Genomic DNA, 11,182 nt, shown 5'->3' on the forward strand with positions numbered 1-11,182 from the left:
GAGAGAGAGAGTAAGAGAGAGAGAGAGAGAGAGAAAGAAAAGTAAAGTAGAAATCCAATAGAATCCTGCTATGAGCCTTTGTCTCGCTTCAGTCTGTGTTAAAGATACTATTTAAAAGATGTGCACTATTTGTCATGGTCACTAAGTGCTCGGCACATCTTCTGCTGGTCATCTGGCCCCAGTCAAGGAACCCGCTCTCAGCAGATCACGTCCGACGAATCCTTCCAAATGCGTTGGGCGTTTCCCTTGTTCAATCTACTCAGCCAGTACACGTGCTCCGGGACGACTCGAAATCTCCATTTGAGGCACGTGCGGCGACGTCATCAGACGCACGCGCAGCCGGAAAACCGACATGGACGAGTCCTAGACCGGAAGTCGTTCCTGATGAGGCAATCTACTTGTTGTGGCAGCAATTTCTTTCTGAAGAATATCCTCAAAAGTGTTAAGATTTAGTGTAGAAAATTGTGTCTGTCGTGTCTGTCTTGTGTGTCTCTTGTGTGTCTCTTGTGTGTCTGTTTCTTTAGTGGCTGAGTGTCTTATGTGTCTCTAGTGTGTCTGTTTCTTTAGTGTCTAGTCTGTCTCTTGTGTGCCTATTGATTGAGTGGCTGAATGTCTTTTGAGTCTCTGTGTCTCTCGTGTGCCTGATTATTGAGTGGCTCAATGTCTTGTGTGTCTCTTGTGTGTCTATTTATTGAGTAGCTCAATGTCTTATGTGTCTCTTGTGTGCCTGTTTATTGAGTGGCTCAATGTCTTGTGTGTCTCTTGTGTGTCTATTTATTGAGTGTCTCAATGTCTTGTGTGTCTCTTGTGTGCCTGTTTATTGAGTGGCTCAATGTCTTGTGTGTCTCTTGTGTGTCTATTTATTGAGTAGCTCAATGTCTTGTGTGTCTCTTGTGTGTCTATTTATTGAGTGGCTCAATGTCTTGTGTGTCTCTTGTGTGTCTATTTATTGAGTGTCTCAATGTCTTGTGTGTCTCTTGTGTGTCTATTTATTGAGTAGCTCAACGTCTTGTGTGTCTCTTGTGTGCCTTTTTATTGAGTGGCTCAATGTCTTGTGTGTCTCTTGTGTGTCTATTTATTGAGTGTCTCAATGTCTTGTGTGTCTCTTGTGTGCCTGTTTATTGAGTGGCTCAATGTCTTGTGTGTCTCTTGTGTGTCTATTTATTGAGTGTCTCAATGTCTTGTGTGTCTCTTGTGTGCCTGTTTATTGAGTGGCTCAATGTCTTGTGTGTCTCTTGTGTGTCTATTTATTGAGTAGCTCAATGTCTTGTGTGTCTCTTGTGTGTCTATTTATTGAGTGGCTCAATGTCTTGTGTGTCTATTGTGTGTCTATTTATTGAGTGTCTCAATGTCTTGTGTGTCTCTTGTGTGTCTATTAATTGAGTGTCTCAATGTCTTGTGTGTCTCTTGTGTGTCTATTTATTGAGTGTCTCAATGTCTTGTGTGTCTCTTGTGTGCCTGTTTATTGAGTAGCTCAATGTCTTGTGTGTCTCTTGTGTGTATATTTATTGAGTGTCTCAATGTCTTGTGTGTCTCTTGTGTGTCTATTTATTGAGTATCTCAATGTCTTGTGTGTCTCTTGTGTGTCTATTATTGAGTGTCTCAATGTCTTGTGTGTCTCTTGTGTGTCTATTTATTGAGTGTCTCAATGTCTTGTGTGTCTCTGTGGGTCTATTTATTGTCTTAATGTCTTGTGTGTCTCTTGTGTGCCTGTTTATTGAGTGTCTGAATGTCTTGTGTGTCTTATGTGTGCCTGTTTATTGAGTGGCTCAATGTCTTGTGTGTCTCTTGTGTGCCTGTTTATTGAGTGTCTCAATGTCTTGTGTGTCTCTTGTGTGCCTGTTTATTGAGTGTCTGAATGCCTTGTGTGTCTCTTGTGTGCCGGTTTATTGAATGGCTCAATGTCTTGTGTGTCTCTTGTGTGCCTGTTTATTGAATGGCTCAATGTCTTGTGTGTCTCTTGTGTGTCTATTTATTGAATGGCTCAATGTCTTGTGTGTCTCTTGTGTGTCTATTTATTGAATGGCTCAATGTCTTGTGTGTCTCTTGTGTGTCTATTTATTGAATGGCTCAATGTCTTGTGTGTCTCTTGTGTGTCTATTTATTGAATGGCTCAATGTCTTGTGTGTCTCTTGTGTGCCGGTTTATTGAATGGCTCAATGTCTTGTGTGTCTCTTGTGTGCCTGTTTATTGAGTGGCTCAATGTCTTGTGTGTCTCTTGTGTGCCGGTTTATTGAATGGCTCAATGTCTTGTGTGTCTCTTGTGTGCCGGTTTATTGAATGGCTCAATGTCTTGTGTGTCTCTTGTGTGCCGGTTTATTGAATGGCTCAATGTCTTGTGTGTCTCTTGTGTGCCGGTTTATTGAATGGCTCAATGTCTTGTTTGTATCACCAAATTTTTTTTCCTTACCAATTCAAATAATGTTCCTCTAATATATTCTCTTATCTAGCCTCTTTCGTTTAGTATTTTCCCACTTCATTTCACTATCTAAAATTCTATACATGGGGCCCAGCAGTGAGAAGGGCCCTAAAAAATTTAATCCATTAACTTTCTCTTTATATCTACGCATCTTTATAATCTGCACCCTTGTCTGAGAAACACAGAAATTCGCCTATTTAGAGCTTTACTTTAAGTGCTACTGTTGAGAATTTATTGCAGAAACTGCGATCCAGTGCGCTAGAAAACTATCACCATAGTGCTTAGGCCTTCTGTAAAGATTGGTCTCGCTCTATCACACGGTTGGCCTATTTAGATACACACAAACATACTAACAAAACGAACTCACAATTTATAAACAAATAACAAATACATTATTTTTATATGTGCAAGTGAATTCCTTTTTTTTTGTACCTTTAATTCTCTCTTCGTTTTAATGTCTCCATAATTTGTACTGAAATGATACCAAATGAATACAAGTACTATTTCATTATCATCTGTCTTATATGAATTTGGTCGCAAGTGTGTTGTAAGAGTTCGCGTATTCAAATCCTTCCACTCTTCCAAGTCAGAAGCCGTTCTTATATTTTCTTCAACTGGGTGGCTGCCTGGTTGTGTGGTTTGCGCGCTGGACTGTCGTTCGGATTTATCGATGCTCCCGGGCTCAAACCCTGCCTTCCCACACAATTATTCGTCCTGCTGAAGGTTTGGACTAGGAAGTATTTGAAATGTACGTTTATTTGCGATGCTAATAAAGAAGATCAGTTCCGGGTCATCCACCGAAAAGCGTTGTAAACACTAAACATATTATTACAGTTCACGTAACCTTCCATATTCAAGAGCCAAGTCCCGACACCACAATTTTGTCATTAGTTAAATCTTGGGCTAATCATTTTAACAGAAGATGAACAGATTTTTTAAAAAGACAGATTAAATTAAGAAAAAATAATTTTTGCTTCCTTTATTTATATTTTGTTCCAAATATGTTTCCTAATGGACCTCATTCCCCAATCGTAAACAAACAACGTAAAGCCACGTACACAGGCTGTCACGTGATAGTTTTTTTTTTCATTCTTTTATCAATATTATCACGTGGCTAAATGTTGTTCGCTTACGATTGGTGAATGAGGTCCATTCCCTCACCTTTAATGTATTTCACACTTTAACGGTTATAAAGATGTCTTTCTGTCTACGAACTTCTTACCTTGTCGATCAACTTGTACAAAGGAAAAAAAAAAGGGAGGGGGGGTATTTTGTTTTTGACAGAGGCTCAATACGCTGTGAGACTATGACACCGACTTAGCTGTACTGGTCATAGAGATATAGTAGGCATGTCCAGTCCAGTCAAGCCAAGAAATCGTGTCACTATTTGACAATGCTTATAGAAACACAGACGGGAAACATGCTACCCAGAAAAAACATGTCACCCAAAGAAAACAATTTAAACATAAAATCAACATACAGTTCCCATAACTTCTGGTCTCAATGAGATGCGTAGATAAAGACAACAATTAAAAAAAAAAAGATAATGGTGTCCTTACGTTCATTATCTATTGTACAAGTTTCGTTTTTTTTTTCCTTCGGAATTGAAGATAACTGCTTGCTCGGTACCTCTAGACGACAGCCCAGAGCGCGTAATACACGACCGCCATGTTCTCGCGCCCGCCTTACCCCTCACTCCCAGACCGTGACCTCCGTGACGAAGGTGCGCCCAGACACACGCAGATAAAAGGGGATAAATAATTTACAGAGAAAAAAAAAAGTTTACAAAGACAGTAAAAAATAAAAAGTACACAAATAAATTATGATCAGTATAGTAGTTTATAACAATGATAGTGTTGATCATAGCCCACAGAGAAATTTAATCTAGATCCTAAACCCTAGAACTATGTTGTTGTTTTTTTTTATAAATATATAATATTCTATTGTCGTGTGTGTATTGTTGAGAAACTAATGGATTTTATTCATCTGGTAGTGACCGTAGCCTGATTAAAGTCTGCTAGCTAGAAACTTTCAGAAATAATCTCCTCGTCTTGAACAATTACGACGGACACGCCGTTTGGGTTGATATAACGCACTCTGAATATAACAAACTCTGAATATTTTAATTTCTTATTTTCTGAGTATGACACTTAACTCTTTCTCTCCGCAATTATTTGTCCACGTTTTGAAGGAATTCTTCCTTTCGCTCATTACGATTTCACTTCCCTGTTATGATTGGGATTCAATAGCTTTGTTGTTTGTTATCAGAAAATGTTGTATTTTGTATATAATTAAAGGGGAATTGATGCTATTTTTATATAATTCAAAGTCAAGTTTAAAAAATTAAACATTAATTTAATTTAATGAGGTCAAAATCAATGATGGTATCGTCGATTAGGAGATAAGGAGTTTAAGATCTAACAAAATATGGATATAGCAAACTGGATATCGTGAACTTATCATTAGGGTCAGAATTTTTTATTTTTTTTTTACATTTCAGTTTTCTATGCTCAATTGTTTATGTTTGAATTCATCTTGAAAATTAAATCATCCATATTTGTCCAATATTAATCTGTGATATCAGCAGGAGAAAGAAAAAATGTAAACCCATAAATACCTTTTGACAATCAAGAAAGTCTGGAATATAGCGTCGCAAGTTTTGCAAGTGATGTTATGCGCATAAAGAGAGAGAGAGAGCTTTCTAAATTCTAAACGGCTGAAATGCTGTGTTCAAGCTTTTGGAGAATGAATAATAGTGTCATAATAACAAAGTACAAGTGAAATAAAGAAGTGTGACGGGCAAATTGTTGCATAGAGGTGTCCCCAAGAGCCCACACTGAAGTGTGAGAAACAGAAACACGAAAAGCACATGTACGACCGGAAAGAAGAAGCTGTAGTACTTAGGCTACAAAGGACACCCATGTTAGTGTTCGCAACAAGAAAGCTATTTGTATTTAGCAACTGTTCCGCAAGGTTGCCATGGTCCGAAGTGATAATGGATATAAGTACTCCACTATCTATACATTGCTTTATAACGGCATGCGTTTCAAGTAGCTTCTGACAACCAGTCCAACTCCTGGCCTTCATGAGTTGAGTCCGGCGGAACTGCTTTCACTAACAGGAGAAGGGGCAAAAGCGAGTAACTGGCCTGTAAAACAGTAAGCCTCGGGCAGGAGGGGCTAGTTAGCCTTGGCTGGCTACACACCCTTTACCTTACCTTTACCTGCCCCTTAGTCTGTTGGACCGTTGGGGCACCAAGCAAGACTCGTCGACCGTCTATCTCCATTCCTCCCTGTCTTTTACATTAATAAGAAACTCTTTAAATGGCATGCTCGTCCATTCTTTAATGCTGTCCTCCCATCGCTTTATCTGTCTGCCTCTTCTTCTTTTTCTTGGTACTGTTCCCTGAAGGAAGGTCTTTGCGAGCCCCGAAGATCTTGTAATATGGCCATAGATTTTAAGCTTGCGTTGTTTGTTTTTTTGCTATAGTTAGCAGGTTATCTTGGGGTCGGATCGTTGCTAGAGGAAGGCTGGACTCTGAGAGTTCCAAGTCCTCTCAATCTTGATGACCCAGATACAGAGATATTCGTTCCTGAACCCTTTCATCCTATGACACTAGTTAGTGGACAAGTAAACATCTTTTTATGGTTTCTATGATTTTGTATAACGACTTGATTATTTTCAGTTTCTACCACATACTCATATACTATCTTGCTACCACTACTGTACTTGACTGACTTTTACTTTACTAACTCTTCTAACTAATTTAAGTCAACTTCTTCCACTAACTCTTCATCTCTCATACCTTACTTCCAGTCCTAACTCATGTTCACTATTTACATTTTCCTGCTCTGTATACACTATATTCTCTAAAGTACAAGTATAGTGAGGTACTATAAGTTATCTATTTTGTGTTTGTAAAATGTTTTACATGTTTCGGATGTTCCTTCAGAGTTGAAGATAGTTTACTTCCTAGTCCAAACCTCCCGCAGGATGACGTGGGATGGCAGCGGGCAGGGTTTGAACCCTCGACCGTCGATAAATCTGAACGACAGTCCAGCGCGCAAACCGCACGACCAGGCAGCCATTTGTATGTGACAATACTCATGCAGTAAATTAAAACTCAATTATTGATTTAAAAATTTGGTATCACAAAATTATCTTTCATTGTTTTCATTCTGGCCAGATTTTTCTGACTTTTGACATGCATTTTTTTTATTTTTATATTTAAAAACAAAAAGTTATCATTTTGGTTTGTCTATACAGGACCAGTTTTTTTTTTTTCATTAATTCAAGTGTAAGGTTTTATGTAAAATGTTCCACCATTAGAAAGTAATACTGTGTTTGTTTCACAACTAATGGCTGTCTAGTCATTTGGTATGTGTATCATTCAATGGGCTCAATGGTTCCAGGCTCAGTCCCTGCCCGCCGCCATAACACCTTTAGTAAAATCATTAAATCTAAAGATCCTTCAGGATAGAAGACGAAAATATTTTTCAGCACATTATGATATTAACAGGCTTATAATAACATGGAGTGAAATGTATTTATTTGTTAATTACTCTACATTCCCAACAGTTTTTAATTTAATTTAGACACATTAGTAGAATCTAGTGTTGTCTTAGACATTCTTCATTTGAACCTATACCAGTGTACCATTTTGTTGAGCAGATATTAAGAAAGTATTTCATTAAATTGTGCCATGGTTAACTAGGTACCTTTTGCTTTGGCTTATGGACAGTTCTGTTAATGTTAAGTGTAGGACAATTCTGTTAATGTGAGTTTAGGATAATTCTGGAAATGTCAAGTTTAGAATAATTCTGTTAATATCAAGTTTAGGATAGTTCTGTTAATGTCAAGTTTAGGATAGTTCTGTTAATGTCAAGTTTAGGACAGTTCTGTTAATGTCAAGTTTAGGGTAATTCTGATGATGTCATTTTAGGGTAGTTCTGTTAATGTCAAGTTTAGGACACTTCTGTTAGTGTCAAGTTTAGGACAGTTCTGTTAATGTCAAGTTTAGAGCAGTTCTGTTAATGTGAAGTTTAGGATAGTTCTGTTAATGTCAAGTTTAGGGTAGTTCTGATGATGTCATTTTAGGATAGTTCTGTTAATGTCAGGTTTAGGACAGTTCTGTTAATGTCAAGTTTAGGATAGTTCTGTTAATGTTGTGGAACTTGCTATTTCATGGATGGAAAAATTAGGTATTAGTTTCTTTTTTAACTTGAGATGTGTTTCCCTGATTTTTGTGTGAAATTATTGTAAACTTTCAATAGGGAAGGAAGTTGAGCTTCGCCTTATGGATCATATAGTACTTATTTAATTGATATGTAGATACAGGCATTAAACTTAGGATTGTCAAGTTTATGAGTTGGTTGTTTGTGTTGAGCAGTGCTGGCAGAGCCTGAGAGGAACATAACAATATGATCCATAACATCCAAGGATTTAAATACACTTGAAGTTTATTTATTAAATATAATGTATTTAAATAGAAAGTTTAAATCTTTTGATAATAATCATGCAGAGTTAGAGTTAGGGTGAGTGCCTCCTAGTTATTGACTATATTTAAACTTAGGAATGTGTCAATGCACGTTTTGAGACGTGGCGTTGATATTGTGTGACATGTATTACTATCACACACATGAGGGACTGGTCACTACTACTGTGTCGCGAATGCGTAGAATGCTGGGTTTGTGCTTCCTGGAGTACTCTTGACACGTGACAAACATAGATACTACAGATTGACTTAAGTCCGTTTCAGCAGACAAAATATAAAGTTTATTTGATAACAATAATAATAATACTGCACTCCTTGTTAGTTACACAAGTCTACAAGAAATAATCCTATCCAGATGACAGTGGTATGAAATATATCCAATACGTTAAACTCTCTAGAGTATATTACAAATCACGTCCGTATCTCAGCGGGTAACAATGTACAAAATAATACAGAATAACTACTAGAAATACATGTCTCAAAAAGACCACTGGCATCAATTGCCCAAAAGTTAGTACCTAACTGACATTACTACTCGACTTTCTAAGTCGCTACTGTCCGTCCCGGACCAAAAATACTACTTGACTGCCCGGTCCAAAGTATACCACTTGACTGCTTGACTGAACTCAAAGTCAACTTTTTTATTCATTCTACTTCCTTTTTCTACATCAGGAATTCCACGTGTCTTTTAACCTCTTAACCCGAGGTGAACATTAAATCAGGCAATGTCAACTGAGACTGTGACTGAATGAAATAAGAAAACAAATAATTATATTTTTTAAATATTCACCTATCTAGCCTCATTGACAATTGGCATATACTCTTAAAACATGGATGATCTTTTCATTTGTATTTCTTTTTTACAGAAATAGTAGTAATGTTCCTTTTGAGTTTTACTTGTTATCTTTATTAAATAGTCTAAATGAATGCAATATTAACACCTGTAAATAGATAATAAACTAATGGAAATTAAAAAATAGATATGAAAGTAATGGCAATACAAATGTGAGATTTCATAGTAGTACCAATATTTGGTCTAAATAAGTGATATATTGTAGGAGAGCTATGCTACATTACTCATAGACACTTTTCAGAAAGCAATGTTCAAAATTCAGTGTTCAGAGTCAACTCAGGAAATTTGGGTTTAAGTCTTGTTCCTATTACTTTGTATCACATTAGTGTAGTGTTCCAAGCTGAAGTCAAACTAAAAGGATGATACAATTGACTTTAAAGCTTTAATGTATTCCTATCTATTTCTGTTTATTGTATTATTCATTTTTTTTAAAGTTGGCCTTAAGCTATTTCAATATGCTTGCATTATATTATATTTACCCAACTTTTTGGGTATCTGACTTTAGTTGGGTAAAGTAAAGGCGGTTGGTCATTGTGCTGGCCACATAACACACTTCTCATTAGGAGACAGATGACCTTAATATCATCTGCCCTATAGATCACACGGTCTGAAAGGGGAACTTTACTTTGACTAATTATATTTAGAGCAGTGTCATCATAATTTACTGATAAAAAACAAAACAAAATGTATCTTACATAACTGATAGAACAATAAATAAAACAATGTATTAGGCAATAAAATTGACAAGTGATCAACATAGGGTTTTATTCTATCATTTTTTGTTTCATTATAAGTTTTGGAAGTTGTAAAACAAATTATAAATATAGAACATGTTTGAAAATAACCTAAATATGAACAAAGTGATTTCTTTCTTTCAGGTTAAATTATGATCAACAGGTCGGAATTGAATTAGATTTAACTGGGTCAAGAAGAAGATCTTGGATCTGGAAGGATCATGAAACCCACGTCCATGCTCCGCCTTTCCAGCCCATAGTTTTTGGCATGAACTACTTTCTAAGTGTCCGAGTGATGTCACAGGAGAATATCGCCTTATCCCTAACTGGAAAAAAAAGAAGCTGTAGATTTAATGTAGGCACCAAATTAAAGGTAAAGGTCATTTCTTTCATTATAGGATGGAGTACAGTTCTAGATGGATATTAGACAATCCTCTATTTCATAGTACTTTCTTTTTTTTTTTTGTTAACATAGACATATTTCCTTTTTTAGGGTGGCGGGTGTGGGGCATATTGTAACTTGACCTGCTTCTGTCTTTTTGTCCCTTCCACCTGGTAAAAGCAACATGAAGGAGCCAATTGAACAAAATTCTATCTCCTGAAATCATCATCATCAAACTTTATTTCAGTGAGGGCTTAAGAGGTTCAAATCCTCTCTTATAATAGCTTTGGACAGAAACCTTGATGTTTTGCGAAGTGCATGTATGTCACAATAGGTCAAGAATTAGTGGTTTCCCCAGACCTGTCGAGACAGAGGTCAGCAAGTCTGGGGCAATCAACAAGATTATGAGACATGGTTTCCTCTTGTTCCCTACAGCAGTGAGTCAAAGATTCATGTGAGACATGCTAAATATAAGCCAACGGGACAGTGACCCATCCTTCACTATGCTATTATAACTAGCTCAGGCATTGGCAGCCTCCACCACCAGACTTCACAGGCTTATGTCCCAGCACTCAACCATTTTTCCATTTCTATTTTTTTTTTATTGTTGCCAGAGCATGCTGGAAACTCACATCCAAGGAGTCTGCAATGATGTTGCCAGTCACTCCTATCTGACTCGGTACCCACTGCATTATTACCGGGGTGCCTTAGCATTGGTTTATATTGTGTGAAGCCATGATGACCGTGTTGATATAGGGGGGGGGGGCATAGTCCAGAGCTTTGCAAAGCCTGTAGCACAGGCTTCGAGCCAGTGACCATAACAGTCTGTGTTGCCCTCGTAATGACTTTTAAGGCTTTACAGATGACCATGGCCTCCATATTGAAACTGCAAACACTACCACAAGATCCAAAGATTTTAACTGAGTCAGAACCAAGAAACTCAATTTAGGCTCCAAAACCTGCTCTTCCAGAGTCTATTGATGCTGACCTATCAGTATATGTAAAAATAGCATTAGGCTTGAAGGCATTGATGGTGCTATTATTCAGTGGCAGTAGATGAATGCCTTAGATTAGTGGCATTGGAATCCACTAGTTTCAAGTGAATGTCTGGGTCTGTGGGGCAATACCAAGGGGGAAGGCAGTGAAAATGTTGAATATTTTGCCTGTTGATGGAGAGGCCATCTTTATCAGCTAATCTTGTGGCATGATGCATGAAAGACTATATCCGGATACATCTTCTGCATCTCTAACCATCTACTAGTTTTCTAGCTGGGGGGTATTCATCCAGTCTTTTGTATCA

This window comes from Biomphalaria glabrata, chromosome 12 (assembly GCF_947242115.1).
Source record: "Biomphalaria glabrata chromosome 12, xgBioGlab47.1, whole genome shotgun sequence".
Classification (NCBI taxonomy): domain Eukaryota; kingdom Metazoa; phylum Mollusca; class Gastropoda; family Planorbidae; genus Biomphalaria; species Biomphalaria glabrata.